General features: G+C 39.1%; 1 pseudogene; it reads left to right on the forward strand.

Annotated features, from left to right (window-relative positions):
- The first annotated feature begins 2,886 nt into the window (after window positions 1-2,886).
- LOC116758275 lies at window positions 2,887-23,332 on the forward strand (annotated as a pseudogene).
- Window positions 23,333-23,707: the final 375 nt, after the last annotated feature.

Consider the following 23,707-nt stretch of genomic DNA (forward strand, 5'->3'; position numbering starts at 1 on the left):
CTCAGCGGCCATGGCTCATGGGCCCAGCCGCTCCGCGGCATGTGGGATCTTCCCGGACCGGGGCATGAGCCCGTGTCCCCTGCATCGGCAGGCAGACTCTCAACCACTGCACCACCAGGGAAGCCCTGTCGGTTTTTTAAAAAAAACATTTATTTATTTACTTATTTGGCTCCGCCAGGTCTTAGTTGCAGCACGTGGGATCTTTGTTGCCACGTGCAGGATCTTCATTGCGGCACGCAGGTTCTTTAGTTGTGACATGTGAACTCTTAGTTGTGGCATGTGGAATCTAGTTCCCTGACCAAGAATCAAACCCAGGACGCCTGCATTGGGAGCACATACTCTTAGCCACTGGACCACCAGGGAAATCCTCTCTTTCTCTTCTTTTTCTGAGACCCCTACAATTCAAATGTTGGTGCATTTAATGTTGTCCCAGAGGTCTCTGAGGCTGTTCTCATTTCTTTTTATTCTTTTTTCTTTATTCTGCTCCTCAGCTGTCATTTCCACCATTCTATCTTCCAGCTTACTTATTCGTTCTTCTGCTTCAGTTATTCTGCTATTGATTCCTTTTAGTGTATTCTTCATTTCAGTTATTGTGTTGTTCATCTCAGTTAGTTCCTTAATTCTTCTAGGTCCTTGTTAACCATTTCTTGTATTTTCTTGATCTGTGCCTCCATTCTATTTCCAAGATTTTGGATCATCTTTACTACCAGTACTCTGTATTCTCTTTCAGGTAGGTTGCTTATTTCCTCTTCATTTATTTGGTCTTGTAGGTTTTTACTTTGCTCCTTCGTCTGTACCATATTTTTTTGTCATCTCATTTTTTTTGATCATTGGGGCTGTGTTCCTGTTTTGCTGGTTGTTTGGCCTGAGGTGTCCAGCACTGGAGTTTGCAGACTGTTGGGTGGAACCTGGTCTTGGTGCTGAGATGAAGCCCTCCAGGAGAGCTAACACTGATTAATATTCCCTGGGGTCTGAGGTTCCCTGGTTTGGAGTTGGCACTCCCACAACAGGAGCTCAGGCCTGACCCCCAGCCTGGGGACCAAGATTCAGCAAGCCATGCAGCACGGCCAAAAAGAAAACAAGGCAACAAACAAAAATGAGCAGAACAATAACAAAGAATAAAAAATAAAATAAAATTAGAAAAATAAAAAATATATTAGAAAAGATAAAAATGTAAGAACAACAACAAAGCAAAGCAGAACCACAACAGCAGAAAAAAATTAAAGAAAGAAAGAAAAAAAGCTGGAAAAGGCCTTGGCGGGGGTCGGGGGGCGGGTCTCAGGCCTGAGACCCTCGGGACCCTTGAGGCTGGAAGAGGATCTGGGGGAGTGGCTTAGGCCCAGGATCTGTGTGAGCTGAAAAAGGCCCTGCTAGGGAGGGGCAGGGCTTAGGTTCAGGATGGAAAAGGCCCTGGGGGGCCGGGGCTTAGGCTCAGGGGAGGTAGGGTGTGGGTGGGGTGGGTGGCAGTTGGGCTTGGGGCATGGGGGTGAGGGAAGCTTAGGTTCAGGACCCGCATGGCTGGAGGGGGTCCTGGAGGGCTGAGGATCAGACCCAGTGCCCCAGCAGCCTCACCAGGGCTTGAGCGGCCAGGGGAGACACTTACCACATTCCCCTCTGATCCCCAAATACCCCAAAGGTCTTTCCCCATCCCCGCTGATCCCCTCGCAGTGCATTAGCACCTCCGATCATGAGAATCCCTCCCCTCTCCCAGCCACCCCTCAGGGGTGCTCATCCCATCCCACCTCCACTTTTCCTCCCTCCGCTTTCCCCCCACATCCTACCTCGTTGTGCAGGGATTCCTCCCGTCCCCTTTGGTGCCTGAGGTCCCTCACCAGCACCTGGTTGGTGCCCTAGTTGAGAGGAGACACAAACTCCATGTCCTCCTACTCTGCCATCTTGACTCTGACTTGTCTAATTACAATTTTATTTTTAAATTATATAATACTTTTAATTTAAGGAACTATCTTTTAAAATCCTTGTCTTTATTTTTTTATTATTATTATTTTTTTGCAGTACACGGGCCTCTCACTGTTGTGGCCTCTCCCGTTGTGGAGCACAGGCTCCAGACACACAGGCTCAGCGGCCATGGCTCACGGGCCCAGCCGCTCCACGGCATGTGGGATCTTCCCGGACTGGGGCACGAACCTGTGTCCCCTGCATCGGCAGGCGGACTCTCAACCACTGCACCACCAGGGAAGCCCTAAAATTCTTGTTTTTAAATTCTCAATTTAGACAATTTACAAGATAAGGATGGACTATGAAAGTAATATTTTAGTAATCAAATTTAAAAGGTACCTTCTACCTGAAACTCAATTCTTTAATTGAATTATATATGAAGAGAATTGTCATAGGATTCCTGCTGTGCCAAAGCAACCTAGTAATTACAGTACAATAAATGGGTCCTGCTGTACTTTTCGTTAGTAACTTGAAACCATGAACCTCAGATTGGGACCCAAACTCACATGCCAGAACTCGAAGCCAGCCTAAACCAGGTTGGGACTTCAACCCATGCGGCCAGGCCTCAAACCCGTCCAAAGCCCATGGTCTTTTAACTGAGATCACACGCCTGGTTTCAGGACTTAATGAAGCCCAGGTTGCTGATGTCTCATTTCAGAAAAAAGTCAGTGAGAGACAAGGTGATAGGTAAGAAACGGATTTATTTAGAGAGAAACACTCCACAGACAGAGTGTGGACCATCTCAGAAGGTGAGAAAGGCACCAGGGTATGGGGTTGTCAGTTTTTATAGGAGTGGGTAATTTCATAGGCTAATGAGAGGGAGGAGTATGCTAACTGTTGTGGGGAACAGGTGGGGATTTCCAGAAATTGGGTCACTGCCCACTTTTTGGTTGGCTTTGGAAATGTCATTTAGCTTGCTGATGTGTTACGATGAGGTATACTGAGGCTTAAGGTCTAGTGGAAGTCGACTTGTCCACCATCTTGAACCTATTTGATTCTAATCAGTTTATGTCTTGTCCTCAGGCTATGCCATTCTTTTAAATGTTGTGCCCTGCCCCCTCCCCTCACGTTTCATCTTTTTTTTTTTTTTTTAACAATGTTCAGGCTGTAAATCCTGAAATCACACCTACAATATATGTGTGTAGGCCTGAAAAGAGTTAGTCAGGATGCGTGGATCTTACAGCACTTGGAGGATTGCCAGACTGAAGAATTCCTTTTTAAAAAATTTTTTAATTTAATTTAATTTATTTTTTTATACAGCAGGTTCTTATTGGTCATCAATTTTATACATATCAGTGTATACATGTCAAACCCAATCGCCCAATTCAGCACACCACCATCCCCACTCCCCATGGCTTTCCCCCCTTGGTGTCCATATGTTTCTCCTCTACATCTGTGTCTCAACTTCTGCCCTGCAAACTGGTTCATCTGTACCATTTTTCTAGGATCCACATACATGAGTTAATATACGGTATTTGTTTTTCTCTTTCTGACTTACTTCACTCTGTATGACAGTGTCTAGATCAAACCACGTCTCCACAAATGACCCAATTTCATTCCTTTTTCTGGCTGAGTAATATTCCATTGTATATATGTACCACATCTTCTTTATCCATTCATCTGTCAATGGGCATTTAAGTGGCTTCCATGACCTGGCTATTGTAAATAGTGCTGCAATGAACATTGGGGTGCATGTGTCTTTTTGAATTATGGTTTTCTCTGGGTATATGCCCAGTAGTGGGATTGCTGGGTCATATGGTAATCCTACTTTTAGTTTTTTAAGGAACCTCCATACTGTTCTCCATAGTGGCTGTATCAAATTACATTCCCACCAACAGTGCAAGAGGGTTCCCTTTTCTCCACACCCTCTCCAGCATTTGCTGTTTGTAGATTTTCTGATGATGCCCATTCTAACTGGTGTGAGGTGATACCTCACTGTAGTTTTGATTTGCATTTCTCTAATAATTAGTGATGTTGAGCAGCTTTTCATATGCTTCTTGGTCATCTGTATGTCTTCTTTGGAGAAATGTCTATTAAGGTCTTCTGCCCATTTTTGGATTAGGTTGTTTGTTTCTTTAATACTGAGCTGCATGAGCTGTTTATATAGTTTGGAGATTAATCCTTTGTCCGTTGATTCGTTTGCAAATATTTTCTCCCATTCTGAGGGTTGTCTTTTCTTCTTGTTTACGGTTTCCTTTGCTGTGCAAAAGCTCTTAAGTTTCATTAGGTCCCATTTGTTTATTTTTGTTTCTATTTCCATTACTCTAGGAGGTAGATCAAAAAAGATCTTGCTGTGATTTATGTCAAAGAGTGTTCTTCCTATGTTTTCCTCTAAGAGTTTTATAGTGTCCCATCTTACATTTAGGTTTCAAATCCATTTTGAGTTTATTTTTGTGTATGGTGTTAGGGAGTGCTCTAATTTCATTCTTTTACATGTAGCTGTCCAGTTTTCCCAGCACCACTTATTGAAGAGACTGTCTTTTCTCCATTGTATATCCTTGCCTCCTTTGTCATAGATTAGTTGACCATAGGTGCGTGGGTTTATCTCTGGGCTTTCTATCTTGTTCCATTGATCTATGTTTCTGTTTTTGTGCCAATACCATATTGTTTTGATTACTGTAGCTTTGTAGTATAGTCTGAAGTCAGGGAGTCTGATTCCTCCAGTTCCGTCTTTTTTCCCTCAAGACTGCTTTGGCTATTTGGGGTCTTTTGTGTTTCCATACAAATTTTAAGATTTTTTATTCTAGTTCTGTAAAAAATGCCATTGGTAATTTGATAGGGATTGCATTGAATCTGTAGATGGCTTTGGATAGTATAGTCACTTTCACAATACTGATTCTTCCAATCCAAGAACATGGTATATCTCTCCTTCTGTTGGTGTCATCTTTAATTTCTTTCAACAGTGTCTTATAGTTTTCCGCATACAGGTCTTTTGTCTCCCTAGGTAGGTTTATTCCTAGGTATTTTATTCTTTTTGTTGCAGTGGTAAATGGGAGTGTTTCCTTAATTTCTCTTTCAGATTTTTCATCATTAGTGTATAGGAATGCAAGAGATTTCTGTGCATTAATTTTGTATCCTGCAACTTTACCAAATTCATTGATTAGCTCTAGTAGTTTTCTGGTAGCATCTTTAGGATTCTCTATCTATAGTATCATGTCATCTGCAAACAGTGACTGTTTTACTTCTTCTTTTCCAATTTTTATTCCTTTTGTTTCTTTTTCTTCTCTGATGCCATGGCTAGGACTTCCAAAACTATGTTGAATAATAGTGGTGAGAGTGGACGTCCTTGTCTTTTTTTTTTTCACGGGCTTCTTACTGTTGTGGCCTCTCCCATTGCGGATCACAGGCTCCGGACGCACAGGCTCAGCAACCATGGCTCACGGGCCCAGCCGCTCTGCAGCATGTGAGATCTTCCCGGACTGGGGCACGAACCCACGTCCCCTGCATCAGCAGGCGGACTCTCAATGACTGCGCCACCAGGGAAGCCCGACGTCCTTGTCTTGTTCCTGATCTTAGAGGAAATGGTTTCAGTTTTTCACCATTGAGAATGATGTTTGCTGTGGGTTTGTCATATATGGTCTTTATTACGTTGAGCTAGGTTCCCTCTATGTCCACTTTCTGGAGAGCTTTTATCATAAATTGGTGTTGAATTTTGTCAAAAGCTTTTTCTGCATCTACTGAGATGATCATATGGCTTTTATTCTTCAATATGTTAATATGGCATATCACATTGATTGATTTGCGTATATTGAAGAATCCTTGCATCCCTGGGATAAATCCCACTTGATCATGGTGTATGATCCTTTTAATGTGTTGTTGGATTCTGTTTGCTAGTATTTTGTTGAGGATTTTTGCATCTATATTCATCAGTGATATTGGTCTGTATTTTTCTTTTCTTTTCTTTTAACTTTTTTATTGGAGTATAATTGCTTTACAATGGTGTGTTAGTTTCTGCTTTATAACAACGTGAATCAGTTATACATATATATGTATCCCAGTATCTCTTCTTTCTTACATCTCCCTCCCTCCCACCCTCCCTATCCCACCTTTCTAGCTGGTCACAAAGCACCGAGCTGATCTCCATGTGTTATGCAACTGCTTCCTACTAGCTATCTATTTTACATTTGGCAGTGTATATATGTCCATATTTACACTACCACTCCCACACTTTGTCCCAGCTTACCCTTCTCCCTCCCTGTGTCCTCAAGTTAATTCTCTAGTAGGTCTGCGTCTTTATTCCCATCTTGTCCCTAGGTTCTTCATGACCATTTTTTTTTTTTTTTTTAGATTCCATATATGTGTGTTAGGGTATGGTATTTGTTTTTCTCTTTCTGACTTACTTCGCTCTGTATGACACACTCTAGGTCCATCCACCTCACAAATAATAACTCAATTTCGTTTCTTTTTATGGCTGAGTAATATTCCATTGTATATATATATGTGCTGCATCTTTTTTATCCATTCATCTGTGGATGGACACTTAGGTTGCTTTCATGTCCTGGCTATTGTAGATAGAGCTGCAATGAACATTGTGGTACGTGACTCTTTTTGAATTATGGTTTTCTCAGGGTATATGCCCTGTAGTGGGATTGCTGAGTTGTATGGTAGTTCTATTTTTAGTTTTTTAAGGAACCTCCATACTGTTCTCCATAGTGGTTTTATCAATTTACGTTCCCACCAACAGTGTATGAGGGTTCCCTTTTCTCCACACCCTCTCCAGCATTTATTGTTTCTAGATTTTTTATGATGGCCATTCTGACCGGTGTGAGATGATATTACATTGTAGTTTGGATTTGCATTTCTCTAATGATTAATGATGTTGAGCATTCTTTTGTGTGTTTGTTGGCAATTGGTTGTAATTTTCTTTTTTTGTAGTATCTTTGTCTGCTTTTGGTGTTAGGGTGATGGTGGCCTCATAGAATGAGTTTAGGAGTGTTCCTTCCTCTGCAATTTTATGGAAGAGTTTGAGAAGAATGGGTGTTAGCTCTTCCCTAAATGTTTGATAGAATTCACCTTGAAGCCATCTGGTCCTGGACTTTTGTTTGTTGGAAGATTTTTAATCACCGTTTCAATTTCATTACTTGTGATTGGTCGTTCATATTTTCTATTTCTTCTTGGTTCAGTCTTGGAAGGTTATACCTTTCTAAGAATTTGTCCATTTCTTCCAGGTTGTCCATTTTTTTGGCATAGAGTTGCTTGTAGTAGTCTCTTAAGATGCTTTGTATTTCTGTGGTGTCAGTTGTAACTTCTCCTTTTTCATTTCTAATTTTATCGATTTGAGCCCTCTCCCTCTTTTTCTTGATGAGTCTGGCTAATGGTTTATCAATTTTGTTTATCTTCTCAAAGTACCAGCTTTTAGTTTTATTGATCTTTGGTATTGTTTTCTTTGTTTCTATTTCACTTATTTCTGCTCTGATCTTTATGATTTCTTTCCTTCTTCTAACTTTGGGTTTTGTTTGTTCTTCTTTCTCTAGTTCCTTTAGGTGTAAGGTTAAATTGTTTATTTGAGATTTTTCTTGTTTCTTGAGGTAGGCTTGTATAGCTATAAAGTGCCCTCTTAGAACTTCTTTTGCTGCATCCCATAGGTTTTGGATCACTGTGTTTTCATTGTCATTTGTCTCTAGTTATTTTTTGATTTCCTCTTTGATTTCTTCAGTGATCTCTTGTTTATTTAGTAACATATTGTTTAACCTCCATGTGTTTGTATTTTTTACGTTTTTTTCCCTGCAATTCATTTCTAATCTCGTAGCATTGTGGTCAGAAAAGATGCTTGATATGATTTCAATTTTCTTAAATTTACTGAGGCTTGATTTGTGACCCAAGATGTGATCTATCCTGGATAATGTTCCCTGTACACTTGAGAAGAAAGTGTAATCTGCTGTTTTTGGATGGAATGTCCTATAAATATCAATTAAATCTATCTGGTCTATTGTGTCATTTAAAGCTTCTGTTTCCTTATTTATTTTCATTTTGGATGATTTGTCCATTGGTGTAAGTGAGGTGTTAAAGTCCCCCGCTATTACTGTGCTACTGTCGGTTTCCTCCTTTATAGCTGTTAACAGTTGTCTTATGTATTGAGGTGCTCCTATGTTGGGTGCATATATATTTATAACTGTTATGTCTTCTTCTTGGATTGATCCCTTGATCATTAGGTAGTGTCCTTCCTTGTCTCTTGTAACATTCTATTTTTTTATTTTTTAATTTTTTGCAGTTCGTGGACCTCTCACTGTTGTGGCCTCTCCCATTGCAGAGCACAGGCTCCGGATGCACAGGATCAGCGGCCATGGCTCACGGGCCTAGCCACGCCATGGCATGTGGGATCTTCGCAGACCAGGGCACGAACCCATGTCCCCCGCATCAGCAGGTGGACTCTCAACCACTTCGCTACCAGGGAAGCCCAACATTCTTTATTTTAAAGTCTATTTTATCTGATATGAGTATTGCTACTCCAGTTTTCTTATGATTTCCATGGAATATCTTTTTCCATCACCTCACTTTCAGTCTGTATGTGTCCCAAGGTCTGAAGTGGGTCTCTTGTAGACAGCATATATATGGGTCTTGTTTTTGTATCCATTCAGCAAGCCTGCATCTTTTTTTTTTTTTTTTTTTTTTTTTTTTAAGCCTGCATCTTTTGGTTGGAGCATTTAATCCATTCATGTTTAAGGTAATTATCGATATGTATGTTCCTATAACCATTTTCTTAATTGTTTTGGGTTTGTTTTTGTAGGTCCTTTTCTTCTCTTGTGTTTCCCACTTAGAGAAGTTCCTTTAGCATTTGTTGCAGAGCTGCTTTGGTGGTGCTGAATTCTCTTAGCTTTTGCTTGTCTGTAAAGCTTTTGATTTCTCCATCAAATCTGAATGAGATCCTTGCCGGGTAGGGTAATCTTGGTTGTAGGTTCTTCCCTTTCATCACTTTAAGTATATCATGCCACTCCCTTCTGGCTTGTAGAATTTCTGCTGAAAAATCAGCTGTTAACCTTATGGGAGTTCCCTTGTATGTTATTTGTCATAGTTATGTGATTTATTTTTTTTAATTCTAACATCTATTATACACAGCTTAGATATATTGACTTTCTGATTATTCTTCTGATTCTTTATCAGTCCCTTTACTGATGTATTTTCTTCCAAAAAACTACATTTTCTTCCAGTTTTTGTCTGATAGTGAAAAATAAAATTTTCATTTGCAGTATACTGAGAAAAAATGTTTACCTTGGATCTTCACTTGGCTTCTGTGAAAGAAACTTCATAAAATAATATGGGCAATTCCCATTACTAATCCTAACCATGTACAACAGAGGTCTACAACCATGTAGACCACAGCATAAATAAGTTACTGTAATTTTACTTAGTCATTGCCTGTTTTAGACTAAGAAGCAGTGAAAGACATTTATAAATAATGATACCTCAGATCACTTTTGTTAAACGTCCTCTAATATTTGGATATTTGGTATCTGGCTTGTGCTGTCTTTTATACAATGTTGTCTTCTTTCTTTGCACTTTAGTGTAACAACTTTGTGATTTCCTATCGTCTTCTTCAGACACTCAGGTCCATCAGAATTTCCTGTGATTGTGACAGTAGAGAGTCCTTCCTCCTCAGAAATCAAAGAGGTCAATGATTCCTCAGAAAGTGTTCAGGAAGAGCCAGAGAAAATCAGTTTGAAACAAGAAGCATTGCCGGTACAAAGTTATCACTTTAAAGCTATAGAGAAGATTATTTTTCAAATGGAAGCCTGACTGCAACACAGCACACCTTGTGTGAGGGTTCTGTGTTCTCCTCCCATCTGCACTGTATCCCCTTGAATGGTTCCCTAAAGCTTAGACCAAGGTGAATGGTGGACATTTGAACTCTAAGAAATAAAAATCAAAACATGTCGGCAGTAATATATTTTCCTTTCCTTAGAACCTTAGGATATTAGATTTAGGGAGAACCTTAGTGATCATAAGGTAAAGAAATTGAGTTCTGAATGAATGTAGTCAGCTGATTCAGTGCTCTTGTTTTACAGATGAGAAAATTGACAGTTCTAGTTGAACTCTCTTTTTATAAGAGGAAAATAGGGTCTCATTTTAAATAAAAGTAAAGCTGAAAAAAGTTTCAATGTTGATATTCTCCTTTCCTAAAATAAAAAATATCAAGAAGCTACATTATATTACCAAATAAACCTGACCTCTAATGTCATTCCATACTTTTGTTTGTATGGACAGAAAAGAAAAATTGATTTTCATAAGAAATTTTTGCACCTCAAAAATAATATATTTATTTTATTTCAACTTTAAAGCAGAGCTGAATATTTCTAGTAAATAAAGGAACACCATTTGGGGGGACCTTGTCTTTGTGCTACAAAGTCCATGTTTAATTTTTTTAAATTATTTAACATGATTTTATTTTCGTATGAAATATGAAACATGAAAGGTTTCAGAACTAATTATCCCATTATTGTAGGACTATGGGAATTACTCTTTGATGTTCAAAAGAGAAAGTTAGATTTTTATTTTTTTAATTAAAATTAATGATAATATAGAGAAATTTTAAGAAAAAACTTAGAAAATTATGAAATGTTAGAGTAGGAGAAATCTATAGTTCATGTAGAGTTACTCCCTTTCATTTTATAAATGAGCACCTACAATTTGTAGCACATAAATGGTTTATTAGTAAATGGCAGAGTACGACAAGACCCTAGAGCATTTAACCCGCATTCCTTGTCATTTTAGATGCGTTGTATTCATTTCCTTCACGAGTAGACCAGGAGATTGTATTTCTAAAAACAATGATATACACTGGGGAAGACTAAGAAGTTTAAACACTGGGACCACAGAATAGCAGATTCAGAATGCACTGAGAACCCTTGCGGCTCTTCTCCATTTTGACAATACACTACAATGATGGTATCAAAGTGTTTAAGTATATAAGCCCACAACAATCAAGAGATTTCAACATAGTTTTGAAAGACGGAGACAAGTGGAAGAGAGTGAAACTGAAGCAGTAGAACAGAGGAAAAGCATCACCTAGAATATGCACAGGGACCGCCTGCAACTGAGGAGGATTCTGACCCCACCTGCAGAAGTATCCCCATGCTCAGATGTGCATGTAGGACAGAGGGTGGAGTTAGTTAAAAGTGTGGCTGAAATAGGGGAGCACATTGAAGGTTTGTGTCTGGAGGAGTGGACTCCCAGCCCCGCCCTCACGCTCCTGAAATGAGATGATTTCTTTTTTTTTTTCCGGTACGCGGGCCTCTCACTGTTGTGGCCTCTCCTGTTGCAGAGCACAGGCTCCGGACGCTCAGGCTCAGCGGCCACGGCTCACGGGCCCAGCCGCTCCGCGGCATGTGGGATCTTCCCGGACCAGGGCACGAACCCGTGTGCCCTGCATCGGCAGGCGGACTCTCAACCACTGTGCCACCAGGGAAGCCCGAGATGATTTCATTTTGAAAACAGTGAAACTGGGGAGAACTAGGGCAGTTAATGTGAGTTTTTACACCGTAGAAAAGAGTGTTGGCGGGGGGATTCTATTACAGGTACTCCCTGCTTCTTCCTGCATAAGAAGCCAATCAATCGTTGACTTCAGGGAGCTTTCTGTGCTCATTCTTAAATAGGAAATAACTGTCATTTGCCTGATAGTTGAGTAAAGCTTACAACATGAGAGAGGGGGAAAAAGAGTGAAAACATATCCTGGTAGGACCGGGGACAATTTGGGGAACAAAATAATTTAAGAAAATACCTTAATTAGTATCCTGAGAGAGGTTTAAAAGAGTTAGCAACTATAACATAAGACTAGGGTGTTAATTAAAAAGAGAATGGTCAGAAACAAGAGAGGTCTCTTGGAAATGAAAATATGGTTGCTGAAATAAATTCAGTAGGAATATTAAAAATTTCTCAGTATATAAAAAAGAAAGACACAATGGAAAATATGATAGAAATACGTTAGAGAGGCTGCATCTGGGAGATCCAACATGTTACTATTAGAAACTCCAGACCCAGAAAAAAAAAATGGAGGGAAGCTGTCAAAAGGGCAAGAAAATCCCCCACTGCTGAAAGTGGACATCAGGCCTCAGTTTTAAAATAGTTACTCAAGTTTTGAGCAAGGTGAACAAGAATAGACATACCTAGGCACCCTTCATTGTGAAACTTTAAAATACTGAAAAAATAAAATAAAATAGAATAAAATACTGAGAGGATACATCCATTTCAGAGAGAAAAATACTGGTCACCTAAAATAAAAGAGTTAAAATCTGACTTTATCATAGTTGTCATCAGCAGCACGAATCCTGGAAGGTGTTAGAAAGATGCCTCCAAAGTTTTTCAGGCTCATAATTTTCACCCTAGGGGTTTGTATCCAGTCAAACTATCAGTCATAAGTGGAGGCTGAATAAGATATTTTGTACACAAAGAAATTTGAAAAATTTCCCTCCTGTGCTACATCTTAAGCTATTTATAGAAATAATCGAGCAAAATGAGGCAATAAACCAAGAAGGAAGGTAATAGGGGATTCAGTGCAGAGAGCAGCTAGTCTATATTGGAGAGGCTTCTATTGATTGTGTGACTGAGAGCTTAAAAACATCTCGAGGCATATTGTACTTACTAGGTATTAGGCACAGTTGGAAGGGAGGAGGGAGAGGAAGAGGAGAAGGAACTTGAACTCCAGAGGAAAAAAGGCTATACTGACATAAACATGAAGCAAACTAAACTATGGTTGATTTTTAACCTACTATTGATGAGGAAGAGAAGAATCCACTTGAACTTGACTCTATAGATGTCCCCCTTTTCAGTGACATACAGGGGTAATGACCACCTATCTAATTTGTCCAAACCAGAACTTGTCCAAACTCCTTACACTTCAATAGTGTAAGGAGGTGCTCTAATGCTGTAACATCAGGACAACATGTATAAACTGGAACAGCTCAAGGAGGCTTAGGGTATGTGGTCACCCTGCACAAGGGCAGTGACACTGGCACAGTATGGAACGAGGTGTAGTCTATACACAGAGACACAGTAAATCTGCAGTCGGCAATATTAATTTACTTGTAATAATGGCAATACTGTCTTGGTTTGCAGCTTTTATTGTCAACTTGCATGTAATAACAAATAACTAACATAAACTATACTTAGTATGTATTTGCATTAACTTGGTATGTACTGAAATGCATTGTGTACCAGTATGTACTAAGTATATATTAGGCTCTAAGTGTTTTTGCATATATTAACTCATTTAATCCTCTGAATAGCCTTATGAGGTTGGTGCTAATATCATTCCCACTTTTGAGAAAAGGAAGCTAAGACAGAGAAGGAACTTGCCCAGGCTGTACGTAATTTAGGGTTGGATTGAGGCTTTGAGTTTAGGCTCTCTGCCTGTTCTCTTAAACCTTACTCCCTACTGACTCTCAAATAACAGAAGACTTAACTGCACATAGAACAGAATATAAATTTCAGCTTTGACAACGTAAAAGCTAGGTTTGGAAGGTAGACAAGAGGTAGAAAAAAGGCAAAATGGTATGAATGTCCTCATTTTACAAAGCATGACATTGAGAGAGTTTATAGTTGATCAACAATTTAAGTTTTTAAGTATATCACTACAAGTCAAAGAGATCATGAGCAGTGGAATAACTAATGATGACATAACTTTACTGAGTAGTGTGGACATAGGAAAGAGTGTAAAGGAACTAAACCCTTACTTAGTAAATTAGAAAGTGAACAGATAATGCCTCAAATTTAGTCAGAAAATAGTCATATAAGAGTATTACCTGGAAATGGAGAAGAATTCAAACTAACAATAGCTGGACCTCCCTGGTGGTGCAGTGGTTAAGAATCTGCCTGCTGAGGCAGGGGACATGGGTTCAAGCCCTGGTCCGGGATGATCCCACACGCCACGGAGCAACGAAGCCCATGTGCCACAACTACGGAGCCTGTGCTCTAGAGCCTGTGAGCCACAACTACTGAGCCCACGTGCCACAACTACTGAAGCCCGTGTGCCTAGATCCTGTGCTCCACGACATGAGAAGCCACTGCAATGAAGAGTAGCCCCCACTAGCTGCAACTAGAGAAAGCCTGCACACAGCAATGAAGACCCAAAACGGCCAAAAATAAATAAATAAGAATAATAAAATAAGAATAAAAAATACCAATAGTTGACGTAAACCTCATAAAAAAGGAAATCCAAACAGCCAGTAAACACAGAAAAGTGTACAACTTCATTATGTAATAAGAGAAAAGTGAGTCCAAACCAACAAAACTACATGCCAATCAGATTGACAAATACATAAAGTCTGGTAGTATCAGGTATTGTAGACCTGGAGTACTATGGGAATCTTCTACCCTGCTTATACTGGAGTATAAATCGACACAACTACTTTGGAAAGCATTTAGCACTCTCCATCAACTGAAGGTATATAAATAGCCTGTGACCCAGCAGCCCTCACCCCCGCCCTGTGTAAATGCACCAGAATAACCGGTACAGCAGGATTCCTGTCCATGATTTGCATTAGCACAAACCGAAAACAAACCAGATGTCCATCAAGAGTCAAAAATTAAATAAATTATGTGTATTCGTACAGTGGGAAAACTATCAAGCAATAAAATTGAATGAACTAGAGCAACAGGCAGCAACGTGGATGAATTTTTTAAACCAATGTTGAGTGAAAGAAATAAGATAGAAAAGAATTCATAAACTATGATCCTCTACATAAAGTTAGATGTTGACAAAACTAAACTCTTTTGTTAGGGATGCATGCAGGTTAAAGGAAATGATTGTGGAGAAATGAGGATGGTGTTTAACCGGGAAGAGGGAAGGAGATTGTGATGAGAAAAGGATATGGGGGGTTTTTGAGATGCTGACAAGTATCAATACTTTCAGATTCGAGTATTGGTTATGTAAGTATTCTCTTTTTATTTGTTACATTGACAGTTTTGTTCTGTGCACTTCTCAGTACGCATATTGTATTTTACAATTAAAAACCTGAGTAGGGCTTCCCTGGTGGTGCAGTGGTTGAGAGTCCGCCTGCCAATGCAGGGGACACAGGTTCGTGCCCCGGTCCGGGAAGATCCCACATGCCGCGGAGCGGCTGTGCCCGTGAGCCATGGCCGCTGAGCCTGCGAGTCCGGAGCCTGTGCTCCGCAACGGGAGAGGCCGCAACAGTGAGAGGCCCCGCATACCGCAAAAAAAAAAAAAAAAACAAAAAAAAAAACTAAGTAAAGAATCAGTTGCTTGTTGAGTGCTGGATGTGGGAGTGGGATGGAACTATTTCATTTTAAGCCCTTCACTACTGCTTGCATTCACATGTTCATTCATTCAGCATTAATTGAACATATGCTGTGCACCAAGCACTCTTCTAATTTTATATGTGTTTTAACTCATGTAATCCTCACAAGAGCCCTGTGATATGGAAGCTTATCTCCATTTTATAGATGAGGAAGTTGAGGCCTAGAGTTATAGAACTTGTCCAAGGTTATATAGCTAATGGGTAGTGCCAGACTCATTTGCCTCAGAGAATCTGAATTTTTACAATATAATCTAAAAGAGAAATTTAATTACTAATTATAAGCAAAAAAATTGCACATTAAAGAAGATGACAAGTTTTCATCTATCCAGTTAGAGAAAAACACACAGCCTGTCTTTCACACACGTACTTCTTGTATTGGCAGGGATTTTCCTTATTAAGCAATTATTTATTGACCGTCTACGTTGTGCTAGGCACAGGTGCTGGGGATAAACACTTAATAAAATACACCGCCTATCTTCAAATAACTTGCACTCTAAATGAGGAAGTGAGCCAACAGTTATAGTAGAGGTTATATATCAAGTGATACATCGCTGATGGCAGTATAAAATCTCAGAAATCTTGGAAAGAAGTTTGGAGATAGGTACCTCAGAGCCTTAAAAATGTTTGCTTTGATCTCAAACTCATTTTTATAGGTTTATTGTAAGAACGTTATTCTCAATATGGAAAAAAGCCTTCATGCATAAAAACGGTTATTTTGTCTTATAATATTGAAAAGTTGGAAAGAATTTAAATGTGTAACATGGTTAACCAGTAAACCCACTCAGTGGAATATTTTGTAGCCCACACACACACAAAAAAATCAAGGTTATGAATCCCCTGATTATGACAAATGATTGATTTCAATGTTAAATGGAGAAAAGGTGAACATAAAATTTGTTATCCAATATAATGGGAGCTTTGTCCCAGAAAAATCACCCTAGCCAGTGTACAGAGGGAGGAAGGAGAGCAGATGACAGGAAGGATAATTATTCCAAAGCCTTATCATTAGTCTTATTTAAGTAATAGAATATCAAGCAATTTTACTTTCTAACTTTTTTGGTGCCATATTTCCATGTAAGGGACATGAATTACTAATACTTTGTAGGAGGAGGGTACACTTTTTCACAAAAATTTAACACTGTGTTCTAATTCCCTCCATTAGAGGGAGAAACTATTTCATTTAACTGCACTTTGATGTGCTATTTAGAACCAGTCAGGAATTTTGGTCTACTTTCCTCTGACTGTGGTGAGGGCTTTTTGTTTGTTTGTTTATTTGTTTAGAATTTCTTTGAAACCTGTTTTAGAAGATTGATTAAATCATTATATTAAAAGTAGAGGAATTTTACAATTTTTTCCCCCTTTTCCCCATTGAAAACTTGACTGGCTTTAGTAATGAAACATTAAAGAATTTGAAGTTCTTAGACTCTCAATTTTTTAAACATGTTCTGAATATAAAAATATATGTTCATTGAGCAAGTGTTTGAAAACAATGAACAACTTCTTGAAGGAAATAAAAGCCACCTCTACATGTACACACATCTAATCTGCTCTTTTGTCTTAAAAAAGTATCAAAAATATTTTGCCATGTCACTAAATACTCTTCTACATCAGAGAATTTGATTAAGCTTATGCATCATCTCCCAGGAAAAACGCACAGATATATTTTGAGTGTAGAACTCCTGAAGCCCATTCATTAACTCTGGTTGAGACCTGTTGTCATTCTTTTCTTAGTGGCTTCATAGCGCATTCCTTCATATGGTGAGCTATTTTTGTTTAAACCAATCCCAATTTGGAGGCTCTTAGCTTTCTTCTAGGGTTTGGTTATAAACAATCTTATGACATCATGTTGGTAGATAACTCCTTGCCCACATCTTTGATTTCCTTAGGGTAAACCCCTGATGTAGGATTGTTGTTAGGTACCAAAAGCTACTCTCCAGAAAGTGATACCAGCTCCTATCCCAATGATGGCATATAACAGAGTTCCTCATTCTTTAAGTGATTGTTCAAAGCAGTTAAAATGTATAAATATACCGTACTGTTTTCATAAGTATAGGTATTCTGATGGTTTATCGCTGCATAAGAAACCACCCCAAAACAGCGGCCTAAAACAATGGCAATCATTTATTTTGTTCACGAACCTGGAGGTTGAGTAGAATATTAATTCTTTTACTACACTCTTACTGACTGAAAACAATACCTACTTGACTAGCTCACAGTTCTGCAGGTCAGAAGTCCTGGCACAGTGTGACTGGCTTTCCTGCTCAGATACACACTGAAACACGTGGTTCCCTCCTGAGAGTGTTAAAGCACGTGAAATTTAAGTGTAAACATTGAGCCCCAAATGTTGGATGTTCACCATAATTTGTGTGGGTCACAGAGCTGAAATCAAGATGTCAGTCTGGCTGTGTTAGCATCCAGAGGCTCTGGGAAAGAATGCTTCCAAGCTTCTTCGGCTTGTTGGCATAATTCAGATTCTGCAGTTGCAGGAGAGAGGTCCCCATTTCCTTGCTGGCTGTCAGTTGGGGGACAGTCTCAGGTCCTAGAGGCCTCTCGCTTGCCTTCCCTGCCACAGCATTGGACTTCTTCAGAGCCAGCAATGGAGAGTCTTCCTCCCTTTTGTACTTCAATTCAGGAAGAGTTCAGGTCCTTTTCATGGGGTGCCTGAGTAGGTCACATCCACCTAGAATAATCTCCCTATCTTAAAAAATCAACTGATTTTGAATCTTAATTCCATCTGCAAAATCCCTTCACTGCAGCACCCAGATTTAGGGTTTGATTGGATAAGTGGAAGGTTTGTGTACTTCAGTAAATAGGAGTCTTAGGGGCTCTGTTAGAATTCTGCCCATTGCAAGCAGTGTCCCCACTTCAAGGACTGAAGTGTCTTAGTTCCTAAAACTCCTGAGAGAGTTTATCAGTGTTCATTTTATTTTATTGATCTTGGTGAATGGGAAGGCTACCACCTCTGTGAACAGGAATGACACCCAGCTTCCTGAGTCCACAGTGTGGCTCTGCTACTTAGTGGTGTGACCTTGGCTGTGCTGCTCTACTTACTCTACTTCTCTGCCTCTGTTTCCCTCATCTGTAAAATAACATGGAGTTAGTGATTGTTCTTTCCTCATAGGGTTTTTTGAATAAATTTATTTTATTTATTTATTTTTTGGTAAACGGGCCTCTCACTGTTGTGGCCTCTCCCGTTGCGGAGCACAGGCTCCGGACATGCAGGCTCAGCGGCCATGGCTCACGGGCCCAGCCACTCCGCAGCATGTGGGATCTTCCCGGACCGGGGCATGAACCCGTGTCCCCTGCATCGGCAGGCGGACTCTCAACCACTGCGCCACCAGGGAAGCCCTATTTATTTATTTTTGGCTGCGCTGGGTGTTTGATACTGCTCACGGGCTTTCTCTAGTTGCGTCGAGCGGGGGCTTCTCTTCGTAGTGGTGTGCGGGCTTCTCATTGAAGTGGTTTCTCTTGTTGCAGAGCACGGGCTCTAGGCGTGCAGGCTTCAGTAGTTGTGGCACGTGGGCTCAGTAGTTGTGGCACGTGGGCTCAGTGGTTGTGACACAGGGGCTCTAGAGTGTAGGTTCAGTAGTCGTGGCACACGGGCTTAGTTGCTCCGGGCACGTGGGATCTTCCCGGACCAGGGCTCGAACCCGTGTCCCCTGCACTGGCAGGCAGATTCTTAACCACTGCGACACCAGGGAAGCCCCCTCTTAGGGTTTTGATGATTAGATTATTTAATGCCCAGGGAACTCCAGGAACAGTGCTTGACTGGAAATTGCTTTAAAAGTGATTACTTTAAAAAAAAATGATTTTGAATCTGCAATTCAGGTATGTTAAGCATGTTCATTAATAGGACTTCCTACTATAAAGAGACCCACAAATAAAAATAGAATTTTTCTTTCTTGGTCTTAACTATTTATTTCTGACTTGCTATGTTATACGCATATGCCTTTTATGGTGGGTTGCCACAAATTTATGTTGGAAAAAGTGGAATTTAAATAAATCTTTACTATGCTAATTTGGTAGATTTTGATAATTCATTTCACTATCATGGTATGATATTACCAGTAGCAGACTAAAATCTGAGTTCACTTCTGGCTCTGCCCCTAAATCCTGATGAGACCTATAGCTGGAAAAGGCTTTTAGGTATTATACTACGAATTAGTTATAATATTTACTCTGTTTAGGAAAAACTGGAGGAGTGCCTAAAGCAGTTAAAGGAGGAAAGAGTAATAAGACTTAAGGCTGATAAATGAGGCAAACAATTTCTTATACTTTTGAGAGTGTTTTGGTTTTATTTTGATTTGATTTTAAGCCATATACACATAGTTTGTAAACTTTAAAACTGTAATATGTTGCAAATTGGTTGTATCATATGGACTTTTGCATTTACTGGTATTTAGTGATCATATGACCTATATTCCAGAAAGCATGTTTTTAAAAATGTGAAAATCTCGTTTTGTGTGTGTGTGTGTGTGTGTGTGTGTGTGTGTGTGTGCTTTCATATGACATTAGCTTATTTTCTGTTCATGATTCTTTGATTAAAGAAAGCACTTTTTGTGCATATACTGTATATACAGTAGCATAAAAGACATGATGAGACTCTCCTGGCAATGAATTAGGAAAAAGAATCATTTAAATAAATTTAAGATATTGGAAAACTTGTAAGAATGCAATGAAAGATAAAACTATATACTATAAATTACATTAGGTAATGTGCATGAAAGCAGGGCATAATCTAAAAAGTTCTATATAAATATACTTTATCATAGGTTGAGCGTAGGGAGGAATTTTCCAAAGTGCATCCATTGGATTGGCAGACACTCATTCAATAAGTGTTGAGCACCTGCTTATATAAGGCAAAAGGGGCATCATGAACATAACAGCTTTTCTGAGAAATACTAGAGTTGAGCTTATAGGGGGTTTTAAGTGCATAGGTGATGAGTGGAAGGGGAAGAGTGCACGGGAGTGAATATTTTCAAGAATCATAAAAAAATATTGGTGATCGTACATTTAATAAATTGGGTTGGGTATGATTTAGGACTTTTAAACGTAAGCATTAGATATTTTGCTCACTAAAGTTAATTCTTAACATTCAGCAGAGTTGTAATATGTTTTGTTCAAATCAGATTCTATAATTCACTTTCTAATTTAAGGGAAACTTAAAGCAGGTAATTTTCTGATGTGGAATGAGGCTCCATTATAAATTTAACCAGTTAGAAATGTGATCTTTTGTGAAAGATCATTAATAAAACGATAACTTTTATTTATATACCACCTAAGTGTTATATAGGAAACTTTGTTGGGTGCCTGGGGGTTTTGGTTATTATGTGATATGGTTTCTGTCCTTACTGGTGGAGAGTTAGGTTAATTACAGATTAATTACATTTTGAGTGTTTTAGTTTTGTTCCTTGAAACTAGACAAGACTACTTTTGATGACAATGAGAAAAAATCATGTCAGACATTTTCAGTCTTCTTTTATAGCTGGAACATGAAAATGCCCAGTTAAGAAATATAAATTTCTCTTTGTCTGAAACCCTTCATGCCCACTCATTGACAAGCATGATCCTGGATGATGAAGGTGTTTTGGGCAGCATTGAGAATTCTTTTCAGAAGTTGCATGCTTTCTTAGATCTCCTTAAAGATGCTGGGTTAGTTCATTTCTCTTCATGGCATTCTTCTCTTTGCGACTATAATGGTAGTTTGCTGAGGAACTGGAGCAATTTTCATCACTTATGTAGCCATATTTAGCCAAATTTAGTGTAATTATAGGTAATATAGTTGACATTTTAAAATGAGGAATTAAATTTTTTAAGAAATGCAAATAGGGGAGCCTGCTTTGGTAGAGTGGGGAGCCCATTATAAAAGAGTAACCTGTAGACAGAGTAATTAGTGCGTATAGTTTTTTGTAAAGACTAAATTGAAGGCAGTTTTCATTGAAAATATTCGGGAATGGATAAGAATTTTCCTATCTTTCATTTATTTTGCTTGTTTGATAAGTTTGAATTAAAGTTATTTTTGTCTTAGACATAAAAATTATTATTAATCTGCAGGGAAGATATAGGTCAGTAGTTCTCAACCAGGAGCACTTTTGCTGAAAGAGGGAAGTGGAGATTGATAGTTGATGGAGTGGTGTTTTGTCAGTGAATGAGTTGGTGTTGGGAAGGAAGGAACAAACACATTCTTGGAAGCTGGAGGAAAGGTGGTAAAGAAGTGTGGGAATGGAGGTGTGACTGGCAGTGGACGGGGTGCATGGTACATGTTGAAGCTGCTAGTGAGACAGTGGGATGTCTCCTAGAGGATGAATCTGGAAAGGGCTGAGAATTTGGGGGAGAGAGAGGCTTGTAGTCTGGAGTAGGATGTTGGCTTTTAAGATTTTAGAAGTATTTCATGATGGTAGGTCTGGGGAAATCTAAACTGCCCTTATGTGATTATAATAACCTTTGTCTTTTCTCCTTTCCTCCTTTGGCCCAGGCTTGGGCAGCTGGCCACAATGGCTGGTATAGATCAGTCAGATTTTCATTTACTAGGTCGTCCCCAGATGAATTCTACTGTTAGTAGTCCACCTAAAGAAGAAAAGAAGGCACTTGAAGAAGAAAAATCAGAATCAAAGCAGAGTGCCCCAGTACAAACACAAAATCTCCAAGTAAGTGGACAGGACAGCACTTAATAATTCTAAGAGTGATTAGCAAAAAGGAAATGACCAAGTCAGAGAGAAAATAATAATGGTCAGTCTCTAATAGTTCACATGCTCGGGAGCTAGAAGACTCTGGAGTCCTCTTCAAATCTGAGATCAGTAAATGTGGGCCCATCTCATGATACTGTATTGTTGTACATAAGAAAACTGGAAATTCTTTAGAAAATTTATGAGTTAAAGCAAACTCTCCTTAATGAAGAAAGAAAACATTACAGAAAATATTCCAAATTTTAAATTGTATAAATGTCTATTCTATTCATATTTTATCTAGGTTTCTATTTGTATGCAGTCAGCATACAATGAAGGAACACTAATGAAGGTACACATACTGATATAATTTTTTTAAAAAGTAATCTTGACATAGCTAATATGTAAGATATTATAGTGACTCACCTGGTCATGGGAATGGGAGGGGAAACCTGTCAGCTTTTCCTCCACCTTACTTGGAGCCCCCTTTGCCCACCTTAGCCAATCTCAGACTGGTCTTGGGAACTGACATCTTGAGAACACAGTCTGGTCACAAACTATATATTGTTTACATGTGCCTGGAGGATAGAAAAGAAATTAATTTTTCTTACAGAGTAGGGTTTCATTCTTAGTGAGGGAAAGGAAATGGGTAATAACTACCCCAATCACCAAAGTCTGAAAATGTAGCTGACATAGCCTTGGATATAGCTAGGTTAAGTTGAGAATCACTTGGCAAGATATAGTTAGAAAAAAAATGCCTCTGAAGTCTTCTGAATAATCAATTGACTGTGTTAATAATAAGATCACAGAGTAACATTGAAGTTTTGAACTCTACTTTTTAATGGTTGTCTTTGTTCATCACTGAATTTTTGCCTTGTCTTTTGTCTTTCCCTCCAGTTTCAGAAAATTACAGGTGATGCTGGGATTCCTTTGCCTCTTGACTCCTTCCATGTCCCAGTCTCTACTCAGGAGGCCTTAGAAACTTCCAAAGACAACCTGGGGGTCCCAGTCACAGAGCAGTGGCAGGAGTCTTTTGAAGATTTCATTGCTAGAACATGTTCTCCTTCAGCAGGCATCATTTCTGGAACTGGAAGTCAAAGAAAAGAAGAGGAATTATCTAGAAATAGCAGGTCTTCTTCAGAGAAAATGACCAAAGCAGGTGAATATATTAAAACATACTCTGCTAAGAAACAACCTGGGAAGGATGTGCATTCCTGCTCTGACTCACCTGTAAAGCAGAAAAGCAAAGGAATTGGGCAAAATAATTCTTTGCTTAATGAACCAATTAGAAGTGAGTCTTAGAAAAAACACATTTCTGTTAAGAAAGAGAGTAGAATAGTGACTGTTTCATTAAAGACAACTAAAAGTAAACTCAGTCTACTAGAACATTCTGAAAGTGATACTCTTGGATCTGACTGTGAATTTCAAGAAAGCATCCATACTCCATCATGCCTAACATAGGTCTAAATCTTTTAAAATTATGCTTTTGCCTTCAAATTTTAATAAATTACTTATGTTTTTATTATAGCATATGGTGTTTTAAAATACTTGACTGGAAGCCATTAGAGAAAGATTTATCTATACTTTTTTATTATAATGAAAGTTTTGGTGTATTTTTCCTTGTGGCACTTTGCACCATTCATTCAGCTAGTGTTTACTGAGGGCTTCATATGTACTGTACTTTTCTGGGTGCTATTGCTTTCAGCAGTGAACAATGTAAAGCCTTTACTCTCCTGGAACTAACACTCTGTGGTGCGAGAAAACATAAACAACAAAACAGGGTAAGGGGTAAAAAGAGATGGAAATAATAAATGGAATAGTTTTACCATTTGGTTA

The sequence above is a fragment of the Phocoena sinus genome, chromosome 8 (genome assembly GCF_008692025.1).
Source record: "Phocoena sinus isolate mPhoSin1 chromosome 8, mPhoSin1.pri, whole genome shotgun sequence".
Lineage (NCBI taxonomy): Eukaryota > Metazoa > Chordata > Mammalia > Artiodactyla > Phocoenidae > Phocoena > Phocoena sinus.